The sequence below is a fragment of the Phalacrocorax aristotelis genome, chromosome 5, assembly GCF_949628215.1.
Source record: "Phalacrocorax aristotelis chromosome 5, bGulAri2.1, whole genome shotgun sequence".
NCBI lineage: Eukaryota > Metazoa > Chordata > Aves > Suliformes > Phalacrocoracidae > Phalacrocorax > Phalacrocorax aristotelis.
Window position 1 is genome coordinate 62719934 of NC_134280.1, and position 26269 is coordinate 62746202.

The 26269-nt window shown below is 52.6% G+C and overlaps 1 long non-coding RNA gene across 2 annotated transcripts; it reads left to right on the forward strand.

Moving 5' to 3' along the window:
- The first annotated feature begins 13877 nt into the window (after positions 1-13877).
- Positions 13878-24486, forward strand: LOC142057948 (uncharacterized). 2 transcript variants are annotated; one of them, XR_012660818.1, is made up of 4 exons: positions 13878-13985; positions 18153-18264; positions 20740-20882; positions 24377-24486. It is a non-coding gene; the product is annotated as an uncharacterized LOC142057948 (long non-coding RNA). The 2 variants fall into 2 exon arrangements; XR_012660817.1 differs by lacking the exon at positions 24377-24486 and adding an exon at positions 22949-23080.
- The last annotated feature ends 1783 nt before the right edge of the window (positions 24487-26269 follow it).

A 26269-nucleotide genomic window follows, 5' to 3' on the forward strand; every position in this document is an offset into this window, starting at 1 on the left:
ATGCAGCTTTAGTTTCTGTTTTTCTCATCTAGCTGTAAAACTGGCTTTGGGGTGTGATGCACACTTCTGCCAGGTGTGGTTAGTATTAATCACATATTATTTAGATCGATACGGATCTCTGATGCATGCAGCATTCGCTCGCTGCTCTGTATCCTCTAACTCTTTGTACTTAGCGATTTCAGTTCTAAAATGTAATTTATACCCAGGCCACAACCCTCTTACTCCCAAAAACACCACTATTACTGGTTATGTAAAATCCTACTGCTCATAAAGTATAACATAAAATATTACAGTCCTGATTTTTTTTAAATGTCCTAATAGTCCCACTGATTTCACTGTTCATGGGATTTTTCACATCCCACTATTTAGTATTAACTGGGAGTGTGTACCAGGAGAAATCAGTAGTAAAACAGCAGCATCAATTATTTGAAATTTACGGCTCCAGGAAAGGCTCTGTCTCCCTGTTGACGTATTCATATGCTTGTATGGGTCTCTCCATCCCAGTGCTTGATTCAGAAATGTTTTGTTGTTATTGCAAAAACTTACATAGTACAGCGATGTCGTGATCAAATGTACTCTCAGACATGTTGCAGGAGGTAGCAGCAATTTACAGCCACATCAAATGCCATGGCTTCAGCTTCCTTAAGAAGTATTTCTCACACCAGAAAATGTAATTACCATTCCACTGTACCTTCCCACACAGTGATCTGAAATGCTTCGGTAAAATGAAGCAACCTATCAATAATGTATCTATTGCAGATGAGACATCTGCAAATACGGATCAGTGTAATCCAGTCATTGATTTCAGGATTCTCAGTCCTCCGAGGACTGTGACAAATCTATACATTGTCCCTGAGTGATGGGGATGGGATTGGATGCTTTTGGATTTCTGATTTCATTGGGGAAACCATGTAAAAGTTAATGTAAGCAGAGAGTGCTCTGCTGCTGCCCAGCTGAGGAAGCTCAGGACCACGTGTGGGCCCTTCAAAACCCAACTGTGGTGCACACCAGTAATTAACAGCCAGATACAGCACAGGCAGACCAACATCGTTTTCTTGTTTAAGACAATAAAAAGAACCTTTTCAATATTTGTGAAAGTTCCTGCTTTGCCACCTATTTGCCTTGTTTTGGGATCTGCTTGTATTGTACAAGCGTAGGTACCATTCCTGGTGGGGTTTGGTGAGGAAGTGATGTGAAGGAAGCATTTGACTCTCAGTGCAAATCAGTAAATCTTGTTTGTAAGGATGGACATACAGAAAAAATACTGTCCTGCTGTGTCTTTAGCCAGAGTTCGCAAGTGTAGTGTTATCCTTTCGACATACTTGCCCCATAACAGGTCGTATACAGATAAATGTGTCCTTGTAACAGAGATATTCTCCTTCTGAGAGACCCAGAAAATTGAGGGGCCATGTCTATAGGTTTGTGAATGCACACATACACACACACACAGAGAGTCTTCCAAAGATACACCCTTACACAATGTTTTACGTAACTGAATGTAATGCAAATGTTTACAAGAAATGGTTTGCAACTCACTGGCCAAGGACAACTGACTAATTTGCTAAAGAAAGAAAGGAAAAGTTCCTAATAACATCTCAAACTCTTCAATTTCAAATTAATCAGAAAAAGTAACAAAATATGAAGAAATGTTCATATATCATCTAATCTCTAAGATCTAATATACACACAGACAAGGTATTTGGTTATTACACTGAAAAGCCATGTAATAAATATACCCTGGAATCACTAGGAATTCCCACAAATGCCCTGGATATTGTCCCCAGGGGCTCTTCCTATCATTCCAAACACCACAGCAGCTTCATATTTTCCCCACTTACTCTAAGAAGAATATATCAACATATATTCTTTCTTTACTGAAATTGTAATCTATTCCCAAACCTAACTGGAACAAACATGCTGGCAGAGGTGCAGAACGGGCAGTTTTTCAGTCTCCATGTAAAGCCTGCAATATCTAACCCACTACAGAGGAAGTTGCTACCACTGAGCAAGATATACCCCGATTACAACGCCTAACACAAACGTCTAACAGGGACAGAACTCCAAAATATTACACCTTAAAAACATGGCATCATTATGCCCAGGAAAATAATTGTCAGTGTCTTTTGGAAGCGTTAAATTTGCTTCTGTTCTGCTTAGAGAGAGTATTTTCTCACTCTTTGTTCACCTCGATGACGTGTTATTGAGACAATCCATCTTTAAAACTGGAGAAAAATTACAATATTCCATCTATACACATGTTTAAAAACACAGCTTCACAAAGTGCATGACAGCCTGACAGAAGGATTTTCTGGTCACTTAGGTAGACCTGCAGAGCTGGGTTTTGCTGCTGTGAATCATGCGGACGTTCCCAACTCATGACCCTCCGCAGACAACATCGGCTCAGGGAAACTCCGAAGAACATGCTCTTCCACGCCAGAAAAGGCTGACATTATTACATCTACTCCGCGCCTCTGAAACTGCTAGTTTATGCAACATCATTACTGCATGAAATACGATTCACACGTGAATAGCGATCGCGGCTGTGAGATATGCTGTTAAAGACGCAGGCTCTTCCACATACTTCATTTACTGTCTGCTTTCAATCCCTACCCAACCTACTGGGCAGATCCCCGGAACCAGGTAATACACATATGAGGCTGTACATTCTCCACACTAAAGAGCTATAAGAAGACTCATTTTTCAAGAAAAAGCTCAATTTTAGACAATAATAGAAAAAAAATGTGCTTGGTATTGATCATGAAAGAATAGAAATAAAACCTGTGGTACTCAATTATTGATATAAACACCACTGTGCACTGCGCAGGCTGTGATTTCAGCCTAGTGACCATATCATGTGGACCTGGGAATTTGTCCAGCACGTCAGCAAGCTTTGGATCAGACCTGTAAAAGCCAGAGCTGTATATATGGCTTTAACCTTATACCTGGTGAGTCTTGCAACTCAAAGAAAAGCACGTCACCTGCTTACTTGCTATGTAAACAAGTACAGACCACGTCACCAAAAAGGGTCTGAGATTTACCCAGCAGAGCAGTAAAACATCTGTGGTCTTTAAAATATTTCACAAAGAAACATTTGTCCGGTAGCACGTTGCATCATTTCTGAATGGCGACACATGGGACCGTAGGCAGAGCAATCAAAGCACAAAGAAATTAAGTATTATAGAAATCTAGATTCAATTTCTATATATTCCATATATAATACAAATGTATTCTATATATGGATTTATTTAAATATATTTATATTCTATGTAGAATGTAAATACAGACTATACATAATATATAAATATAAATATAGAATATCAATATATTTAAGTAAACATTCTATATCAAATCTGGTTTAAAAGCACTATGGCAATTTGGGGCAAAAGTTTTTGTTTGCTAAGACATACAAAAGACAAACATACAAAGCAGTATGAGCTTTTCAGGAAGATCTGTAATCTTGTAGTGACTAGATGTATTATACACATAGGTTTTCCTGGATAACATCTATAATTTTCACAGTAACATAATTTTTAAACCTGAAAATATTCTGCATTTCTGATAGGGAATTTTGTCATTGGCATCGCTTTCAGAAAGCAGGAAATGATCACAAAATACAGGGCTAAAATTTTAACAAATAGAGGTCTGTTATGTTTGCTTATTTTAAAATTAAATGAGAGCTTGCATGTAATGTAATGTATCACACATTGTATCTGTGTAACCATACCTACTGACACTTGGCAATCATAAATTACAGTATTACTGGACACCCAGAGTCAGCTGATTAAGAAACATTTGAGGAGGTCTGACCACATAACTACCTTCCTGACACGAGAGCCCAAGAAGCCACAAGGAGCTGTTCATGTTTCTCCACCGCACACAAGATGAAATCCAGAAATTGGTATGAAAACGGGTTAGACGCTCACAGGGGTTAGCGCTCCTCAGAAGGAAAAAGATGTGACACTACTAACAGAGGGTGTGTGAAAGTGTGAATGTATAGCCGAGGTCGGGTGCAAGGGGTGTGCGTGTGCGTTAATCTGTCTTTGGTTTGTGCTGCGGCGTCTTCTGGGGCTGAAAGCAGCTGGGCCAGGTCCCGTCGTGCTCAGCTAAGCAGAGGCATGCTGGAAATCATGCCTGAGAAAGGATGAAAGAGCATCACCGTTTGTGTCTACGTGTGTGAGAGAGAAGCCAGAGCCATGGTACGACCATGCATGCATTTAGTCTGAGCACTCAGGGTGCCCGTGCACTGCTCCCACAGAGATCTCAGGCGGTGCAGGTGCAAGTGTTTGCAGGCAAAATGGGGGAACTCTGAGCAACCTCGCACCCAAAGTCTCCTGTGTCCAATTTCACCTTCAAGAGATGCCGAAGGCATTGCAGACTGTGTTGCGGCTTGAAGGGGAGACAGCCTCACCCGCCACGTTAAGGCGCTGGCTGGATTTTTGTTGTGATTTTCCCACAGAGGTGGAGATGGGAGAGGGGAAGACAAAACATCCCAACTTAATTTCTTTTTAATGGTCTGATGGAGTGTCTGACATGTGAATCCTCACTGCCCCTGCTCTCCAGCTTGACTTCAATGACTGCTTTCAACAAACAGCCTCCCCCAGACAGGGAAATTCTGCTACCTTGCCCAAACCTGCTCAAATACTTTGAGCTCCCAGTTATATGTTTAGCACAGGATTTTGGCAAAATGCGGGAGAGGCGCATACTTTTAACTGGATGCAGACTTTCTTAAAAACAGACCCTTGATCATCAATGATGTCTTTATCCACTGAACCAAAACTGGGTTTTGTAAACCTTTATGCCCATGTTTTCTTGATCTCCTCCCCATGTGCCAGCTAGCCTCTGCAAACCAGGTCATTTTAAGAGAGTCCATACGCCTCTATTCCTGCAGCCCTGCAATATGCAGGGCTTATCCGGAGCCATCAGTGACCACAGATTAGTGGGGCGATATTCCCTCTGGAAATCTTTGAGCCTACACTGCCTTCCCTCATTACAGAGGCTATCAGGTCTGCATTGCTTTGCATCTGCTCACCGAGGGGGCTTTACATTAACTCCACTTGGGGTTTCAGAGTTTTGCCTCTGAGCGGATCATGGGCAAAACAAGATGCTCATTTCCAGCTCATGGTAGGGAAGGGGAGCCCTGCCGTGGTGACCGGGTGACCTGGCGTCCCCAGGCCGGGGCTGGCTCCCGGGGCAGGGTGGGCTCCAGCCAAGCGCGCTCTTTGCAGGGGCTTTGCTCCTTGTGACTTTGCTCAATGCACAAGTCTTAACTGGAAATTAAAAGCCTGTCCCCTTCTAGTCTTTGGGGGTAAATTTCAGAGGCTCCAAATCTTGATAATTAACAAGTTCCCTTGTTCCTCTCACTGTTACACTAGCTGTGATATTTTTAAAGCTTTTTATTAAAAATTAATTTCTTTATTTTGTTGGAGACCCATCACTCGGTCACGTGGCTCCCTGTCATGTTTCTATCCTTCCTACTCATATTCGAGTTATGCCATCAAGCTAATATATTGTGACTGCTCTTCTCTCTTGTGACAAAGCCTTGCAGCTGCCTCCAAATCAATAGATGTCAAAGAAATATGAAAACAATCATGACAGAGAACTTAAATCCTGGCTAGAGTCTGCATAATAAAAAATGTGCTTCTGTTCTCAAGGCAGCGGATTAATTTATCCTAAAGTTTAGTCAAATTTTATTCCGGTACCTTTTTCCCAGCAGATAGAGCTACATCTGTTGGGTTTGTAATGTAATTTGTAATTACTGCCCTTCATGTGGTCCAATGCCTTGAACCATCTTTAATTAAAAGCATAATTAAGGGAAGATCTAAAGGAAGACAATTACCAGATGGTCTTTTTTTTTTTAGAAACAGTTAGTTTCATTGAGGATGTATCCTGGTCCATTTCTGACTTGGATTAAAAGGCAGGCTGCCTCCCACACAATCTGCGAGGCGAGAGGCCGAAAAGGGGCTTGAGCATTCTGGGCAGCGCCACGGCCGATAACTGCAAGGGAGGCTTGTGGGGGCTAGGGTGGCCAGGAGAACCTTGGGGCAGAGAGTCACCCTGCCTCCATTGCATTTGCCAGGGTGGGAGAGCCCTGCTGCCCTCCTCCACCCAAAGCTCTGGCAAAAAGCACCCCAGCCAACTCCCCCATCACTGGGGGCACCCTACGGCTTCCAGGAAACATTTTCCTGGCAAAAATAGTAATTAATAGTAATAGTAACAGTAACAATAATAAGTTTTATTGATAGTGGTGATGATGATGATGATTATGATGATGGTGATGATGATGACGATGATGACGACGACAACGACGACAATGATGATGATGTGATGATGATGATGATGATGATGATGATGATGATGATGATGATGATGATGATGATAATAATAATAATAATAATAATAATAATAATAATAATAGGAGGGACTGAGATCCAGAACAGCTTCCAGAAATTAATTATGACCGCTGCCCCGGGTGGGACAGACCCTGATGGGGGGGGTCCTTGCCTGCCCAGCCCTTGCTTATCGCAGCCTGAGCAGAGGTTTAGGCTAACCACCCTCCCACGACCGCCGGAGGCCAGGTTAGCCGAAACCCCTGCTCAAGGCGTGGGACAGGGTCATCTCCTCTGCCTCCCGGCTGCGGCAGCCGCCTCGGCCTCGCTGGGGTTAGTTTTGGGGTCCCTCCTTTCTCTTTGGGATATTCTCCTTCCAGAGCCCCACCCCACACACACACACCCGCCGCTGGAAGTTTCAGAGAAGACCATTACTAAAGGAGAAAGGGCGGGAGGGGATGGGAAATCACCCCGAAAAATATGAATAATGCAACGAAGTACAGAATTAGGTGTGAGCACAAAATTTCTAGGGGAAGCTGGGCATAAAAAAAGAGGGGAAAAAAGGGAAACCTCGAGCAGTGATGTAGTGTAAATTAAATTTTTGCTGTATTACTAAGATTTCATTATTTGACTGTTCTTACTCAAAGTAAGGCAGCAATGAATTGTAATCATTTCAATTATCTTCAAGATAGTTTCTTTAGGACACAAGTTGTCAAAGATAAAAAAATACATTCTTGCTGCTCCGTGGGTCCATTTTCCAGACGGTTTGTCGTTCTTGCTGCATGATTTAGCCGGGGCTTTTTTGCATATTCCGGCTCTCCCACACGCCCTCCGCGGGGGCGCGGAGCCGCTCCCTCCCCGCGCGGACCGGCCGCTCAAGGCTCCGCGCCCGCGGAGCGGCGGGGCTGACCCTGCCCCAGCGCCCGCTCCCCCGCCAGCCTCTTGGATTAACTTCGCACAACAGGTTTTTGGTGCAGTTTACCGGGTTTTTTTTCCTCTTATTTTTGCCGCTCGCCCTCTCCCTCTCCCCCCTCCCTCCCCCGAATATCTCCTGGCCCATTACTCTGATAAAGAAATAAATGCGGGGCGAGCGGCCCCGCACCGCGCCCGGCGCCGGGCACCCGGGGCAGGATCCGTCCCCGTCCCCGCAGCCCTACAAATACTGTTTTCTCCCTGCTGATATCGCTTGATTTGCAAGTGAGAGCTTGCTCTCCACCGGGTAGGTGCTTAGGTCTCTTTAAGCGCAAACCAAATAACATTTAAATGCCTTTTTACTGCCGAGGCATTATTTATTTAAGTGGCCGTCGGAAATCACAGCAACGCGGGTCCCCGTTCCTCCCGGAATATTGTCCTTGCAGTTTTACTAAAGCGCCTGGTTTAAAAGAGGCTCTTTCCGAATAAAAGAGCGCGTTTCACACCATTATTCATATCTAGGGAGTCCCAGGCCTTTATTACATTAAAAAAGCTTCAAAAGGACAATTCGCCATCCACAGATATTATATTTGTGAAATGTCCTTTTGTCGAAGCTTTTAACACCTTCTTATAACGAATCATTTGTTCTTTTCTTTTTAATTTTGATAGACAATTAGCCATCAAATATACACCAGTTGACTGTAACCGAGCATTAAACTAGCCTTTATTTAACGCTAATTTAGCATAGCTGCTTTGTTTAACTTTGCCATACAAGAACCAGGTTTTGTAGCAAAAAAATAGGTGTAATTTTATGTGGGGCTTCATTTCTTTTGGCCCTCTACACAGCAAGCCCTCTCCTCTTTGTAACCCATTCTGCTGGGCAGAAACACCATTTCGGAGTGCCTAGCACCTGGAGTCTGGAAAAAATTAGCATTGATATAGATTTAGTTGAAATGTAATCTCTTAAATCTGTCCAAGATTCGGGGAGATAATTACACTTTCACTGAATTGCCAGGGGTCAGCGTCTCTGTGGACCTGAGGAGTTGATTTACTAACAATAGTGTTACATAAAAAATGGTGTTTGAGATTATAATGTTAATAGATGCAGTCACTGGGGAAAGCAGGCAGGCTACAACTAATTCGATGGAACTTGGGTTTTGCTTTACAAGGATTCAAATCACTTGCAGCATTTAATTTAGAGGAATGAGTTTGGCAGTAATTACAGCAAACGGAAAGGTCGCCTTGGAATATTAGTTATTTTTTTCCCAAGTTGGGACTCGGGGTTTTTGGGGGGAGGGTCCTTCCGCTCTGCCCTCGGCGCCGGCCGGGAGAGCGGCGTTGCTGCAGCCCTGCACTTGACCACTCGTCACCTCGGGCCCAGCAGAAATCCGCTCAGACAAAAGAAAAGAGGACGAAAAATACTTCTGAAGCGCTGGAGTTGCCCCTCGAGCGGGACCCGACAGTTTTCAGGGGGAGTCAGGGTTCCCTTGGGCTCCCGGCGGAGGCTCGCCGGGCCGGCCCGGCGCAGGTCGGCACCTCCTCGGGCCGAGCGCACCCCGTCCCGCTCGAAAACCTCGGCGCTGTCTTTGGCACTTTGGGGGGTCGCGGCAGGAGCGGGCTGGGGCGGGGGGGTCGGGGCCGGTGCGCCCGCTCCCGCCTGCCGCCGCAGTTTACCCAGGAATGACCCGGCGGGGACCAGATGGCGCAAACCCGGCTCCGGCCCCCCCTCGCCGGCCCCGGCCCCCGGCAGGGCTCGCTGCCCGTTGGGCACCCCGGGAACCCCAGTCCGAACGCAAGTCCTTCTGCCACGATGACCCTCACAGGGGAGGTCCCCCTTTTCGGCAGGACGGCGGGTTTTCCCCGCTGGGCCCCCGGGGCCGGGCTAGGGAGAGCCCGGTCACGAGTGGCCGTGGGGAGGCGAAGGCCAGGGCCGCCCTCGGAGGAGCGAGGCTGGTGCCGGGCGCGGGTCCCTCGGGGGATCCCACGGGGGCCGCCTCCCGTCCCGCTCCCGGAGGGGCCCTGCAGCCCCGGCGGGCGGGGGAGGCGGGGGGCCCGACCGCGCTGCGCGGGTGCGGCCGGGCGCGGAGGAGCGCGGCACCCCGCCCGCGCCGCCCCCCCGCCGCCAGCCGCCGCCGGGAGCCATAAATCCAAATCAATTACCGACGGGACACTCCGTCGACCGCGCTTTGCAGCCCGGGCTGAGCGGGCGGCGGTTTATCACCGGGGAGCCGGCTCGCCGCGAGGTGATGCGCTACCTGCGCCGGGCCTCCGCGCCGCCGCCGCGGACAAAGGCGGCCGGGAGCGGTCCCCGCCGCCTCGTCCCCCCGGCCCCGGCGGCCCCGGGAGAGCCCTCCCCGGGGGCAGGGGCGGCTCCCGGGGCGGCTGCGGGGCTTCGTCCCCGGGGCCGCGGCGGCTGCGGTGAGCGCCGGCAGCCGGGGCAGCGCCGGCGCCGCAGCCCCCCGCGGCCCCCCGACGCCCTCCGTCCCTGCCTGTTTATGTTTTAAGTCCACCCGATCTTATATGTAACAGCAATATATATGTTAATTGAAAACTTCTGAATTTAAAAAGGTTGTGACAAGTTATAATTTGTCTTGTCAATGTCTGGAATCCTTGTTTAGCTCTTTAGTTGTGTCTGCTGTTCGTGCCTGTCAGATAACAGCTTGCCTAACACGCTGCCTTCCTCTCTTATGGCACGGAAATGACAAATGTGCTGTTTTATCCATACAATTTATTTCATTATTGTTGCCAGCACGAAGCATCACAATCAATCATAAGGAAGTCCAGTTGGCAGGTGTCAATCTTGGTATGTTTTTGTACGTCTCAGTCTATATTTAATCCAATTACAAGGGTCATGGAGTAAGTGCAAATCCCCTTGTTACAACTCACATCTTATTCAAGATTTAAAGTAAAAAGTCAACTTGATCACATGGGCGCTTTGGGGGACCTTCGATACCTTTTGATATGTCGTCCCCACTCCCAAATTATACAGAGATAGCGATTTATTAAAGAGTTATCGCGGGTCGGCTGGGGCTTGGGGATTTTTTTTTTCCCTGAGTGTTTGTGTGCAAATGAAGTATCTTGTTATTTTGCTAAAGAAGAGGGAGGCTTTAATGATGGGAGATCTTTCCGCTCATTGCCCTTTCAAATACAATTGTAGATCGAACTCAGCCTTGTCACGTTGAGGAAAAGTGAATTTCTAACATCCAGGACGTGCCTGTCGACTTTCAGCGAATTGCATCCAATCACCCTCAGGGAATTCAGCTAATGTCTCAGTCTAAACCGGGATGAGGGGAGAAAAACAAATCAAACATTGTCCGGAGTCACGCTTATTATGAAAATGTTTTAAAAGATAGAGAAGGGAAATAATTCAAGACAGCCCAGAATAAAGTTTTAGACAAATTAATAGCATTAGGAGTCCTCGGAGGGGGTGGGGGTGGGGGTGGGGAGGAAAAAAAGAGACAGAAAGCCCAGGTACAAAGTTAAGGTATAAAGAAATTATTTATAGCTGTACGCTTCTTTTTTAAGCAAGACATACTTTTTAAAAATCTTGACTCTTTTTTTTTTTTTTTTGGATGAGAAAACAAGGTTACGGCATTGAAAATAATAGTCTTATTATATACAGTCGGCTACAGCGGGAATCTTCGCGAGGGGAAACGTTATTTTTCAGCTAAATTTCTGTCTTTAGGACGCTTCAGTTCACCGAAGTTTCTCGCAGCATCTTAAATTAAAGCCCCCGCACACACTCCCGCCCGCTAATCCCGCTTGTTACAAGTCCCCAGCTCGCCGGGGCTCCCCAGCCGGGGCGCCCGCGCCCGCCGGCTCAGCCCGCTCCGGGCCAGCGGGACAAGCCTGGGTGCAACCGTTTACCAGGTTGCAGGAGAGCCTCGCAGGCTGCCATCCACACCGCGGGCGGAAAGCTCGCAGACCTGCATATGGCAACACACGGAAAGCCTTTTCAAGAATAACTCAGGTATTTTTTATTCGAAGAGATGGAGCTATTCACTTTCTATCAAACTGCGAGAGGGCTGAACCGACAGGACGAGAGGATTAAAAAAAAAAAAAAACCAACAAAAAACACAACAAACCAACAAAACAAAACAAGAGCAAAATTACATTTCTGCACCAAGGTTTAAACGCAGTCCTGGGGACAAAAGAGAAATGTTAGACAAGCAAAGAAACGTGTGGGGGAAATAAAAAGAAAGTATTTAAAAACACATACCTTGGACAAGGGCAAAATATCCCGGCTAAAATGCTAGTCAAGTGCCTCTTTCCTTGAAAGCCAAAACCACGATTCTACCGCAATATTTTTCCTGTTCTAGAGAGTTTCCTTTGGTTTTTACCGTTTATTGTAGCTAGTCTTGGACCCTGTAGCCTGTGCAATGCCACAGTAAACAAATTGTTCTGATGTGCTTATTATTATTGCTCAAGTTCTGCTTGGATAGAGAATTAAAGCTCATTATTACAGTGTGTGTTGAGAATTGCTCAATCTATGCGAACACGGGGGTTTGGGGCATCCTCGGGAAAAAAAAAAAAAAAAAAAAAAAACAACACTACCAAACCACAACTTCGTATCGTGGTGTAAATCAAATATGTATAATGCTTATAAATTTGTAACACGTTGCCATGCCCCCGCTCCTGCCCCTGCCCGACGCGGCGGCATCCGCACCGAGCCCGGCTCCCCTCCGTGCCCACGGGGCTTCGCTCCGCGCTACGCCGCGGAGCCACCTCCCTCCTCCGCGGCCCAGGTGGAGGCTGCGGACCCGACGGTATCGGGAGGAAAAAAATAACGGGGACACACACGGAGGTGGGGGAGCTTCCTCCCTCCCCCCCCCCCCCCCCCCATGTTCCCCGGCACAGCTCTCGCCTGAGCCACTCCGTCCCCGGCGGGGCGAGGGTCTCCGGGAACTGCCCGCCCGGCGGGGGGGTCCCGCTGCGCCCCGGACACCCCAGCCCCGGGGGTCCGAGGGACGAGACGGGGCCTGTCCCGGCGGCCCCGCCGCGGAGCTTCCCGAGGCAGCGGCCGGCGGGGAGAGGCAGCCCGGCCCTGCCCCGCCGCCCCCGGGGTGCCGCCGGCCTCCGAGAGCAGCGCTTGGCAGCTTCCCCCCCTCCATCCTTTATTAGCATCATTATTTTATTTTATTTTATATATTTCCTTTTTTTAGCCTCTGCGGCGATCTCACGGCCAAACACGGACTCTGCTCCCGGCTCCCCACCTTCCTGCCTCGCTTCCCTCTCTCCCTCTTTTTTTTTTTTTTTTGAGGAGATAAAAAGGCAAACAGAGAGCGCTCTGGCGCTGGCGAGGGGACTGTTTGCCTGCCTCCGCCGAGGCCTGGCCAAGCAGACTTGGCTTCACGCCTGAGCAGTTTCTGGAGAGCGGCGCGCTGGAGAGCAGGGGAGGCAGCACCTGGCCCTGCTTTAGGAGCCATCTCCTTTTATTGACAGCCAGATAAGCAGGCGGGAGCCGTGGTGTTTCCAACGCTTCCCTGGAGGACCCTGCCGGGTTGCAGGGAGCTGCAAGCCCCTTAATGGCAGCGGCTCCAAACGCGCCGCGAAACCCCTTCCTGGCAGCGCCGCCGGGCCCCCGCCGCCGGGGCCGCCCCCCCGGGGCTGTCGCTACCCGCCAAGGCGCGGGACTGAGGCGGCCACGCCGAGCTGGGGGCACCGGGATCCCAGCCGGGACCCCCGTGGCCCACAGGAGCAGAGCAGCGGCCGGGGCCGGGGGAGCAGCCCTGCGGCACCCCGCAAAGCCATCCCCCTCCACCTGCCGTTAGAGCCCCCACCTAATGTATCTGCCTCATCCCAGGCAGGCGGCAGCTTCATGAAACATTTAAGTGCAGTTCAATAAAACTATCGGGGGGAGGAGGGGGGGCTCTTTGCTGATAAATTATTTACCATGACAAGTATGTGCAAATAACGTCCTCTCTCCCTCCCTCTCTAATGGGAGAGGGGGCGGAATGGGAGAGCGGGGAGACCGGGGGGGGGGGGGGGAACCACCGGGCCCGGCTCACCCGCAGGGGCTGTCACGGCGCAGGAGGACTGCTGGGGCGGCCCACGCGTGTCCCTGGCTCTCCTCGGCCTGCCTCCTCCGCCTCGCAGGGGCCAGCACCCCGCTCCCTCAGGACAGATGCGGGCGGGCTGGAGCGGCCATGGCCTTTCCGAGCAATCGCAGGGCTGGGCCGGGTTTTGGGGGTTTCTTTTTACGAGTGTCCCCCCTCGGAGGGCGTTTCACAGGGGAAGGAGCCAAACCTCAGCCTAAACCTCAGCCTGGGAGGCCAGGTACAGACGCGGCTGCGAGCAGCGCTGCGGCTGGGCCGAGCCGTCGGGCCGCAGCCCCCGTTTAGCCGGCAGCCAGCGGGAGGAGGTGACAGCCTCGCCGCTGCCCGGGGGAGCCCCGGTCCCGGAGCACGACCCGGGCCGGGCCATGCCGTGCCGTGCCATGCCATGCCATGCCGGGCTGGGCCGGGCCGGGCCGTGTCCGGGCTCGCGCCGTCCGCGCTCGTGTCGCCTAAAATGTCTCATTAGCTAACTACTGTCCGCCGTGACGTCACCGGGGCGGCCCAGCCAATGGGGGAGGCGCTGGCGTGGATATTAAGGGAAAGTTAGTGCAAAGGCAGCACCCCTCTTTTGCTGTCATTGACATTTAAACTGTGTGGCAGGTTCTTGCGTGGAAATTGGCGACCGGAGCCGCCAGGTACCTCCTCCCGGCGGCGGGACTGCCGCGCCCGGGCCCCCAGCACCCGCTGACAGGTAACGTCCCCGCACGCCCCCCTCGCCCCCGGCCGCTCGCCCCGACTTGGGGCCGCTCCCTGCCGCCGGCCCGATGGGGGGAGGGCACCCCGACCCCGGGCAGCCGGGCGCCCCCAGCCCGCGTGGGGAAGGCGAGGGGAGCGGGCTGGAGCCCCGCACAACAGGTGGGGGTGGGAGGGAGCGGCCCCGGCCGCTGCCCACCCGTCGGAGGGGGCGCGCCGGGGCGGAGGGGGCGGCTGGCGGTGCGAGCCGCTTCCCAAATTTCCCCCTCACCCCCTCCCCGCGCGGGCGGTGCAGCCCCCTGCCCTTCCCCCCGCCCCGTGACCGTCGGGGGCCCCTGCTCCCTCGCGGTTACCCGTCTCGGGTGGCGGGGGCAGCTGCAGGTTACCGCGCCCGTCGGGGGACCCTGCTCCGCACCCCCCGGGCCCTGGCGCAGCCGGCGGCCGGCTCGGGCTCTGGGCCGGCTGGAGGGGGCGGGAGCGGGGCTCGGAGGGTCGGGCGCGGCGGGCCCGCACGCCCCCGCGGAGGGGCGCGGGAAGGCGGGAGGGTGGCGGGGCTGCGGGGAGGGGAGGCGGGCTGTCGTCTGGGGCTGCTAACGCCGAGGGCTCGCAGGTCGCCACGGAGGCTTGATCGCCCTGCTCGGGCTGGGGACGGTCCTGTGGCCAAGAGGCGACCCTCCTCTCACCCCCCAAATTCAGGCTTTCCTTCCCAGCCCTAGGTGCCTCTGCTAAATCAGAGCGTCAGCAGGGGAGAGAGAGATCCTAGAAAAGTCGTTCTTGCGCGGAAATAACGCGAAACAAAATAACAGCGTAAAACCTAAAACATCGCTTACCTGTCCTCGAGCATCTCCAAATAGTCCTTATGGTGCGTTAGCGGGAACGCTCCCCGTGTATAATATACCGGTAAATGGACATTCTCCTTCAGTAATAAATCAAACACCATCTATCGCAGATCCTCCTCCCTAATTAGAGATGTTTATTGGAGATGGTGTTTATCCAGCTGTCATGCCGAGAAAAAGCTGTGACATAATTACCTCTGACCAGATAGTCTTTTATATGCATATCTCGCTGACATATAAAGCAATCGGCTTGCATTAAAAATGACAAGATCAAATGTTGATTTTAGCTGATATAATAATATTTCTGGTCATTACATTAATCGAAATTCAACTTTCCGGCTCTCCAAATTATAAATCTTGCGATTTAAATTTTTATTATTATTATTATTATTTTTTTAGAAATTAAATGACCGGCTCCACCAAAAGAATGGGCGGGGGGAAACGTCCCCTGCAAACTTGCCGCGGTAAATCAAATACGCCAGCTAAAAGAAAAAGAGCCCTCCACCCCTCCGCCTGAAAGCACGGTGGACGTGAATCCGAGGAGTTTCATTTCCTCGTGGTTTGCCAAATTTAGGTTTTGCTGCTCATTCAGGAGGCCAGGAGAGCCCGGGGTGGGGGAGAGGCGAGAGCCGGACCCCCCCATTAGCCCCGTTATTTTTAAACCCCGCACCTCGGCCGGGCAAGCGCGATGCGATGCGGCTTCACTCGGTTTCGTGGCGTTGGCAGCGCCTGCGGAACCATCTGCGTGGGGCTGCGAGCGAGCCCTGATAAGCTCCGAATTACTCTGTAATTGAAAATACATTTTTGGGAAAGGCTGGTTTTACAAATATCAAGGGTGTAGGCTTTTGATCCTTTCTGCTGCCTGTGTTCTCCAGTTGCTAATAAAACTCGCATTGAGCTCCTTAGTGGCTTGATTAACAGGCAGATTAACTGTTACTGGGGTTTTGAACAGCTTGTTCCAATCAATAGCATTTAAAAAGCCCGTCAGGATGCGCTAAGCTTCCACCACCCCCCTCTTCTTTTCTGAAGGCTTTTCGAGCGGGTCCGGTTGCATGACACTTTTCACATATATCTAATCAAAGGCTTTCGCGTACAGAAAGATGTATATTCGTCTTCCAGTTTCAGAGCGACTTCGGCAGGGTCCAGAAAGCCCTTTTTCTTGTTTTAATCCCCCCGCACAAAGCTGTGCCTTATGCAAAAGGCCAACATAAAAGAGGTTAAATCGATTTCAAACTTTTTGCAGATTGTTTATAAACTAGAAAAGCTCCACTTAACTCAGTGTCCTGTGCATTATAGGTTTCAAACACTGTCTCTACATATACAAATAGGCATTAAGTGTCCTGAAGGCAAAAGCATTGTAGTCTAAGACGTCAGGATTTGTGTATCTCTTCAGTTTTAGACCGAAGTGGACAAGAGGACTTTAAGCATTTTTCTGGGTATTAAAAAAGGTAGTTTGCAGCCCAGATATTAATACAACGAGACGATACCGGAGTATCTAACTCAGCACTTTCTGCTTTCAACACCTAACAAAATACGAAAGGGAAGCAAACGCTGCTGCTTTACACAAATCAATGCCCAGGCACGAGATCACGTTAAAAAAAAAAAGTGAAGATTATTTTAATTAGGAAAAATAAATCAAAATAAATAATCCTTGCCATATCTGATAGTTACTTACCTTTTTTAAAAAACCTTTTTTTTTATTATGCCCATTTTTTTCTTTTTGTTTGGAATAGTTAAAATAATGGGGGGGGGGGGGAGGGGGGAAAGAAAAAACAGATGCAGAAAAATGCTAGTTATAGTAATCCTGTGCGGATTTTAAAGTAGGAATCTTCAAAGAGTGTCTAAGTCCATGCCGAAAGCAACGGCCTGGGCGGCGAGGTCCCACAGCCGCGGGGTCCCATGGCGCACCCTGCGCCGGAGCGGGTGCCGCCGGCGCAGCCCTCACCCGTGGGAAGGGGGGGCGGTCTGCGCTTGCAGGAGGGCAGGGCTTTTGGCAAAGGGGAACGCCAAGCACCTCAGAGCAGTGCTTCTCCTCTCGCCTGATTAAAAAGGCGCGAGGAGCATCTGTAAGAGTCGAAAAAGCACTTTCCTAAAAAAACAGGAGAATTAAAAAAAAAAGAGAGAGAGAGAAGGAAAAGGAAAAACAGGCCGGGCGGGCTGGGAAGGCGGCAGCCTTCTTGGAAGGGCGAACGGCGGCTGGAAAGCTGCTAGGTGAAAAGAAAAAAAAAAGGGAAAAAGAAAAAGCAAAGCACGCATTTCCTCAGGAGGTATCCAGGCACGGCGGTCCCGGCAAGTCCTGCTTCCCCCGGCCGGGCACCGCTGCCGGGGGACGTCGGGGTTGTGGGCGAGGGGGGCGTCGGGGAGGGCGCGGCGGCCGGGGCCGGGCGGGCCGCCCGCTCCTCGGGGGCCGGGCGGGGAGTAACCGGGCCGGGGGCGGCCGTGGGGCCGTGCTCACGCAGCTCCTCCGCGCCCGCCGCCGCGGGCGGAGGTAAAATGGCGGCACGGAGCCGGGCCGGACCCCGCGGGGCTCCGCGCCGGGCCGGACGCGGCCCCGGTCCCGCGGGACGCGACGCTGCACGATACGACGGGGCGGGCGGCCCCGCTGCAGCGCAGCACCGCGCCGCTGCGCGCACACGCGCGCACACCCACTCCGCCCGCGCGGACACGCGCGGCGGCCCGCCCCGCTGCTCTTTCTTCCTCTCAACTTTCGCTCGGGGCTCCCGCTCCGCCGGCGCCCCCCGCCCCCCCCGCGTGACGTCACCGGCTTCACCCCTGCCCTCCCTCCCCTCTCCTCCCCTCCCTCCCTCCCCTCCCCTCCCCTCCCCTCTCCGGTATTATTTTTTTCGGCTGGGGGGGGCGTTGAAAGTTTTTTTGGGGGGAGGGAACACAAAGCCCGCTGCGCCCGAGGGGAAAATAGCAACAAGATTACGGCTGCTTTATTCTGGCGAGGAGGCGTAAGAAGGTGCTAATCCAAGGGATGGCTAATTGAGAGCTTGTAAAAATGATATTTGCCTGCGATTTTGGACAAAGTGGTTTCTCTCTTTTCCCCCTTTAACGCCCCGTGGACGAGATTAAAAATAATTCATTCATTTGGTAGAGAGGGAGTGCGACGAGAAAAGGCCAGAAAAAAAAAAAAAAGGCAAGAGGAAAAAAACCCCACCACCAACAAACCCCAAACAAACAAAAACCAACAAAGCAAAGCCCACGGACACGACTGACTTCACTCCAGGGAAAAAAAAAAAATACTAGATCCCAGCTTTTAAAATCCCTTCGGAGCCTCCGAGATTTGTGCGAGCTGACAAACTGCAGCCCCTTTCTCTCGCCTGCAGGATGCGTGCGGCGGGGCGCCCGGCCTCGGCCACCGGCAACTAGGAGGGCAGGCGGCAGGCTGCTCCGGGACGGCGGCGGGACCCGGCCCGCAGGCGGGCCAGCGGCACAGCGGTGCGTACTTTCTTTCGGTTCTTTTTGTCGTTCGGAAAGGTCTCCTCTCTCCGGCGCCCCTGAAATGATGTTTGGCCACGGGAAGGTTAACTTAGTGGCAGCTGATAGTTGAGAAAGTTTTGGGGGAGGAGGAGATGAGGCGGGCGCGGGGAGCAGGGCGCTGCCGGGGGGCCGGGGATCCTGCCCGAGCCCCTGGTTTTGACAGAGTTCCCCTTGGGGTGCCCCGCAGCCGGGCTCCCCCGCTCCTGCCCTGCCTTACCTTCAGGGGAGATCCCATCGCGCCCAAATGTCCATCGCGATGTTCGGCTCCGTTTCTATAAATATGCATGAGTCGGAGGGGGAGAAAAAACCCAAACCCCAAACCCACCAAACCCACAGGCTGGCTTAGGCCCGGGCGAGGCGGCAGGAGCCGAGAGTGGCCCGGAGGAGAGGCCCCCGACCCCTCACCGCTGCAGGTGAGGCCGGCCCGGGGCCGCAGCCCCGCTCGGGCCGACTCCCCGGGCCGGAGCGCCGGCGGCTCTCCCTTCCCCGCAGCCTCCGAGGAAGGACTTTGCTCGGCCCGGTCCCGGCTTCAGGGGAGGGCCCGGGAGAGGCTGCCCGCCTCAGCCCCTGCCTCCCGGGGCCTCCCCGCCGGGCGCTGAGCGGGGGCGGCCATCGCTGCGCCCCGGCACCGGGGGAAGGGAAGCAAGCGGCGGAGGGGAAGGCAGCAGTCTCTTAAGAGCCCATTTTGTGCTATTAGGGAGCTGTGGCAGCTTCTCGGCGGGACCGGGGATGACAGTGCATGACGGCCGGGCAGCCCATTATCCCGCTCCCATTGAGGCGCCCTTTCACTCACATGCAAACTCCTTGGCAGAGTCGTTTGTCTCCTCATTGTACTTTATTTAAGAATGCAATGGTTGTCAGGGCTCTTATTCAATTTCAAGATACTTTATTGATGAGCTTTGACTTTTAGCACTTTTCACATGTCAAGAGAAGTCAAGTGTATACGGCTACGACTTCATTTTATGCTTTGCGCGTTCATACTCTCCACTTTCCGCGGTGGCTCTTGGAATTTCTTTTTCCTGTCCCTTCTTCCCTTTCTTTCCCCCAAGCCATCCACACACACCCCCTCTGCGCAGACCCCCCCCTCCCCTCCCCTCCCCCCGGACCACTCGCCATAACCGATTGGGACACCCTGAGCTCGGACTGGTGCTCCCAGTGTAACCTTAAATGCATGCGCTGAGGGGTTGCTTTAGAGTTTACTGAGGTGTGTCTTAATAGTCCGGCATTCAACAAATGTACTTGTGGTGTGTGGTCAGAGCAGCAAAGTCATTTACTTACTTTCCCCCTCGAGTTTCTGGCAGCCAGTGAAGGGGCTCCCTTTGCAAAAGGCGGGGGGGTGGGGGGGAAGCCCCTTCGGCGGCTGGGCACAAAGCGGTGCCCAGCGCCTGGGCGCTGCCCGCCCCCGCTGCAGCCTGCGGGCCCCCCCTCCCCTCCCCAGGTCCTCCGTCGTGCCTTAAAAAAAACAGAACAAAACAAAACCAAACCAAAAAAACCCAGCCCAGCAGCCCTTAGTCAACAAATGGCACGTGGGAGAAGTTTGTGAGTGTTTGGTAAAGGACTCTTCAGGGCCTTTCACAAGAGCCCTCAATACACAAAGTAAATGGTGTATTTGCTCTGCTCTTTGCCGGCCGGGCAGAGCCTCCCGCTCCCCGGAGCTGGCAGCGCGGAAGGGGGGGCTGCCGGCCTCGGGGACCTGCGGGCGATTCACCGCTGACAAAGCCCCTGTCTCCCAAATATTTATGTCTTTACCATTTGAATGTTATTTTCCCCTTATCTCCATTGTCGGACGGGAGCGAACTGTTTAAATGCAAATTGACCTTCGCCACGCCACCCACCCCCACACCCACCACCGCCTCCCCCGGCCCCCTTTCCCCAGCCCGACCTGCAGAGGCGCCGGTGCCGGGGCCCGGCTCGGCTCGGAGCGGGGGTGCGGGGCCGGCGGAGCCCCGGGCCGGGCGGGCGCGGGGCCGGGGAGCGGAGCGCCGGGCCCAGCACATTCATATTCAAAGGGCTGGGCCAATTGAGCCGTGCCGGGCGGCGGGCGGCCAATCGGCGGCGGGGAGGCGCTGGCGTCGCTTTGCATAAAGCAATATTTTGTGTGGGAGCGAGGGGAGCATTTGCATGTTGCGGAGTGATTAGTGGGTTTGAAAAGCCAGCCCCGGCTCGGCCGCATTTCCCGCTCTGGTTAAGGCGCAGGGAGGAAGTGTTTTGCTGGAAGATGATGACAGAGGTCAGGCTTTGCTAATGGGCCAGTGAAGAGCAGTGGAGGCGAGGCAGAGACCAAGGCACACATACATTAATACACTTGAACCATCACCAATCAGCATAGGTGTGCTCTGTCTCTCTCTCCCCACTTCACTCGCACACTCTTTTATCTCTCGCTCTCCAGTCACTGACAGCCCATTTTATTGTCAATCTCTGTCTCCTTCCCAGGAATTCAAGATCACACAACCAGCAGCTTCAGTGGAGAAAAACTATTTTGCTGGCAACTCTTTTTAAAGCACCATCATTTCAAATCAGTGCGCTCTTAAACTATTGACAGGAGCTTTGACAACAAGACAGGATGCCTCATAAAGGTGAGTCTGCTCATTTCTTCTCCCAACTTCTCCCTCCTTGCATTTTAATATTTAGGCAGGGCTCTCGGTCTCTCCTCCTCTCTTTCTCTCTCTCTCTCTCGCTCATATTCCCATTTGCATTCCGGAGAGCTTCCCAGGGAACTTTCCAGCCCAGGAGCTCACAAACTTTCTGCCTTTCACATAAGCCCGTGTCCTCTGGAAAAGCTAAAGCATCTGACTCGGAAACCAGTGCCAACACGAGCAGCAGTAATTCCCACGCAGCGTTTGCTGGGCAGGGAGACCACGGGCGCCGGTGCGTGTGTGTTGCCGATGCTGCCGGTAGCCCAGCTCGTAGGGGCCGCGGGGCCGGAGCCCGGGACGGGTCGGGGCTGTGGCTGTCGCCTCGGGTGGCCGCCTCCGGCACGGCCCCGACCCGTCCCGGGCTGCGGCCCCACGCCACACCGCGTGGGAGGGAGGAAAGCGGCGCCTCGTCGCCTCGGGGCCGGCCCCGTCCGCGGCTTGTGCTTTGTGTTCCCGCGGTCTCGGTTAGGGAAAGATCACCCGTGATGGTGGGGGGAAAAGAGGGAGCGAGCGGCCGGGAGAGTTGCGTGAGGGGAAAAAAAAAAACCAACCCAACCAAGCCAATAAATGACATCCTAGGCCAAGTCAGCTCCCAGGCGCGGTACAGGCGGGGAGCTGAGCGGAGCTGAAGGGCTGTCAGCTTTAATCAGCCACCCGGGGATCTTCCCAACTTGTCCCTAGTGCCGGCAACTTTCCCAGCTCCGGCAGCGGGAGAAGCGCCGGGGGCGCGGAGCTGCCCGCACCCCGGGCCCTGCCGGGCGCCTCGCACCGCCCCGTCCCTCCTCGGCACCCGGGCGCGCCGTGGTCCCTGTGTGGGGAAATATTTTTGGTGCCTTTTTAAATCGATATGTTTAAAAAATATTTTTTTCTTTAAAAAAAACCTATCTCGCTTATTTCTGCAAGAGCCACATACTCATCCCTTTGATTCCCCTGCCTTGCAATCTCCCAATATAGCAAGGCTTTTTTTAAAAAAAAAAAAAAAAAAACAAAAAAAACCAAAGAAGTTGCAAACTCTTCGCCGCGGAAAAAAAAAAAAAAAAAGGATTTGCTCCTGGAAGTGCAACAATAAACTTGATTCCTTTTCCGCTGGCAAGTGCAATTGGAAAAAAAAAAATCTGGATTTGAATTTAACCTTGTAACGCTTTGCACGGAGGTGTTACATGGACGCACAGAGCAGGAATCATTTCTGGAAAGTTTAAAAACAAACTTTCTCGAAAGATTAAAGGTACCTGGCAAAGGCTGTTTTGGAAAACGACAACAACGTCCTGGAGAAGAAAAGTGACTGTATCTTCTCCATCTTAGGAACATAAAATAATAAAAGTGGCCCTTGACAATAAATGTTTACAGCTGCTGACCTTTACCAACGCCTAACGGCAAACCGATTCGTTTTTATCTTTTTCTCATTTGCCCCGAGAACGCTAAACTTTGTCATCTTAAGGTCTAATTACGGTGTCACGGGGAGAGGGGGGAAAAATGCTATCCGCCATCAGATTATATAAAGATTTCGAGATTAAAAACCGACTTGCAGATTAGGCCAGGCCTATTAGGACACGGCGAATTGCATTCCCTGCCCGGCTTGGGGAGGCGGCCGGGGCGCGGGTCCCTGCAGGGGATCAGCGAATTCGGGTTACGGCAGGAGAAGGGGATTTGGCGGCCGTGTTGCTGGGGGTGCGGGTCGGCCGGGCCCCGCCGGGGGCTGCCGGGCCGGCCGCGGGAGGCGTTGGGAGCTGCTGGGCAGAACCGCAGCTCCCTTGCCCCACACCTCCTCTTACCTTGCTGAAGCGCTTGGCTGCCCTCGCCCTCTAATGTAAAACGCTTTCGGCTGTGTTTGGGGTTTGGTTTGGTTTTGTTTCGTGGCTTTTTTTTTCTTCCCCCCTCCTCCTCTCTTCCCCCCCCCGCCTTCCCCCCCCCCCCCCCCCATTTTAAATCCACTCATTGTCATTTCTGAGGTCCGTGCGGGCTGGAAGTTTAATGGTGGCTTTCTGATGGCTTCTTTAACCCCGTAGGCCCCACGTTTATGAGTTGTGCGTGAAATATGTGAGGAAACTGTGTCTGAAGAAGTGGGTTTCCCGTTCGGTGTGTGTCTATGCAGACGTGTTTGGTGTATTAAAGGGATGGCTTCACGTTCAGTCCAGCTGAAGGAGATATCGCCACGTCTCCATTGAAGTACAGTGTAGCTTGCTCTGCTGCTAATCAGGTAGCTCTCCAAAGAGCAGTAAATATTTACCAGTTAAAGTCTTCACGCTGCGAGAAAGTACTTGTTTGATGTTTATTTTTATGGATTTAAGATTACTAAAAGCTACTTAATAAATTATACCATGGCTAGTCCTGAATGGGGAAACGTGCCTCTTTGAATTCTCCATCATATGCAGGAAGAGTAAAATTAATATTCATTATAGGCGCAAAAGAAAGAGAATGAGTATTTTTAGGCGAAAAAAAAGGAGAGAAAATGAAGGCTGCGACTATTTCATTATTTTACCTCCTTTTTTTTAGCAACCCCCTTGAATGGGCTCTTTATTGTAATTGTCCCTCCCCAATTGAGCACCCCACTGAGCTGTTGTATCTTTTTACAACCCCTAACAACTCGCACCAGTAACACAATTACCGCCAGATATTTATAACGAGAAATTACTTTTCCATTTTCACCCGCGACGATTTCAAATAAATACATGGGGACGCATAAATAAATAAATAAGTGGCCTGGCGTGGGGTGGGGGGAGAGAGGGAGGGAGGGAAGGTGGCGAGAGGGAGCAGGGGAAGGGGAGAGGGAGCGGGGGGGGGGGGGTGGTGTAGAAAAAAGGCGCTGGGGACTGTCCAGGCGCTGGGTCAAGGCAGGCACTAATGAAGGGAGAAGGGGCTTGTTTCTCTGCTCTTTGTAAGTTGGAGGGTTGTTGGTCCGTTGAGTTGGGAAGCTGCGCGGCCGGTTAAGGAGCCTGGGTTTCTGCACTCGGGGTTTGGGTAGAGGAGCAGAATGGAGGCCATTGTTCGCTTTCTGTAGGCTTTGTTTAACAGTTCTCACCCCCTCCTGTTCTTACTTTTTAAAGCAGTGAGGCGAGGTAGACAGCGTGTGTCACAGTACAGTGAAAAAGGGGAAGATCTAAAGACCAAAAAAGAAGTTAATCACAAGACGGGGAGTTTGAGGGAGAGAAAGTTGCTAGTGCAGCGGGGAAAGGGGAGGGAAAAATAAATAACCGGAGGAAATACCCGGAGGTAAAAATGGAGCCCCGTTCCCAGCACGCAGGGCAGCCGGCGGAGGGTCCCCCAGGCCCCCCCTCCCCCGCCGCCGGTGCCCGCACAGCCCCCGCGCAGCGCCGCCCGCCCCGCGTTGCTCCGCGCCGCTCGGCTCCCCCCGGCCCGCACGGCCCCGCACACCTCACCTCACCTCCCCGGCGCCGCTCCGCACTTTTTAATGTACTTCTTCTGCTTTGTCCTAGAGGGAAGACTTTAACTAGTGACACGCAGATGTGCGAGTCCCTAAATTGTATGAGAGGACAGTCCACCCCGCTTTCAGGCAAGTTTAAAAACATGACTTCGGACTCTTTGTGATTGTTGTCGCTCCACTTAATACACTACCTCAGCAAGGGCACTAACGACGAGGCAATACGCCACCTGCATGCAATTAAAACAAGAAACCACTTGGCGGGTTGCTTTTCTTATTTTTTTTTTCCGCGTGTTAGGGATACGTATGTACATTTTTACCTTGAGGTATTAAAGCCCCCCAAATCCTTAAACTAATCGGGGGAAGACGTCTAAGGATAACTAAGTAAACCCGGGAGATATTAGCCTCTGCAGCTTGACCGTGTGCGCTACGTCCCCTGATTAACGCCTATTTTGTCACTGATAGACTGCTATAGGCGACCCCCGTGGGATACTGCTCTATCAGCCCAACATGCAGAACAGTAAGTGACTCCGCGCCCCTTCGCGGCCGCGGAGAGCAGGCGGGGCAGCCGCGGGCGCGCAGGAGCGGGCAGGCAGCCCGGGGCCGGGGGCTTGCTTCGGGCCGGGGGGTGCGGGTGGGGTGGGAGGTGGATCCACCGGGCGCGGCGGCCCCTGTACGGCCGGGAGCATCGCCCGCCCCGTCGGGGAGCGGGTACCGCCGTAGGCGGCGTGGAGGGACCGGGAGCGCTGTCACGGCTCCCGGGCCACCGGGGCTTGCCCGCTTCGTGGCCCAGGCCCTGGCGTGTGTCCCCACCCGCTCCACAGTGGGAGCTGGGCAGGGAAAATCCACCCCCGTGCTAGGTGCGGTTCCCCACCACCTCCTGGTTTTATTTGCTTCCCGATTCCGCTGCCTTTTGTGGATTATTAATATTTATTCTTGCCTTTTGTTGTTGTTGCTGATGTTGTTTAAGACCTCGCCGATGGGCCTGCGCGCCTTTCAGAGGGGCAAGGCACAATGCGGTAACGCGCGGACCCGCGGGTGGTGAGAAGCGGCCTCTCCCTGCGCGCCGGCAGAAGGGGCTGCGCGGAGATCGGGGTGGGGGGACACCGGGGGTCAGGTCCCAGCTAGCCCGGAGCAGGCCCCCATCTTCTCGGGACGCGGATCTTCCGCGGGATGGGCTCCATGCCGGAGCGCCGCGGGGTTGCGCGACCTCGCAAAATCACGGCCGTCGCGATTTTACGAGGTCGCGCAACCCCGCGGCGCTCCTGCGCGGGGGCTGCGCTTCTTTTGCGTGTGTAGCGGCGGCAGGGAGCGTAGGCCGAGTTGCGCGGCCCCGTTAGACCGGTTAATAACTTGTCGCCCCGTGTGAAGAGCACCGGGAAAACCACAGGTTTTGGGGGTTTCTCAGAAAAGCTCGGGTGGAGCTGGTTTTTTTGTTGTTTTTTTTTGTTGTGGTTTGGTTTTGAGCTTGGTTTGTTGTTGTTGTTGTTTTGGTTGGGGGGGGGGGCGCTGCGTGCCTGTCTGTGAGGTGTATTTTCATACTTTAAAAAAACGAGAAAAGAAATGAGAAGAAGGAAAAAAATGAGCCTCGGCAGCCCGGGGAGGGCATTACCTGTGCCTCGCAGGGACGGCGGCGGCTGCCCTTGGCCGTGGCGTGCCGAGGGCTTATGGTAATGGGGAAATGCCTTCACTTGGCCGTTTGGGATCGCCACTGCAAAACGCAGAAAAGATATCATTCGGGTGAAGCCTTTATTTTGTTTAAAGGTCGCGGCGGGCTCTTCAGGCTTTGTGTTAATAACTCCTGGGTGTATATGGTGCAGAGCATCCAAATTGACACCATATGTTTTCCTATTAGATGACTAGCAATAGAATACAAGGCGCATAATCATTGCCACTGGGCGAGATCTACACCGCTCTCCAGGGAAATTATATAATGATTAAGGCTTAA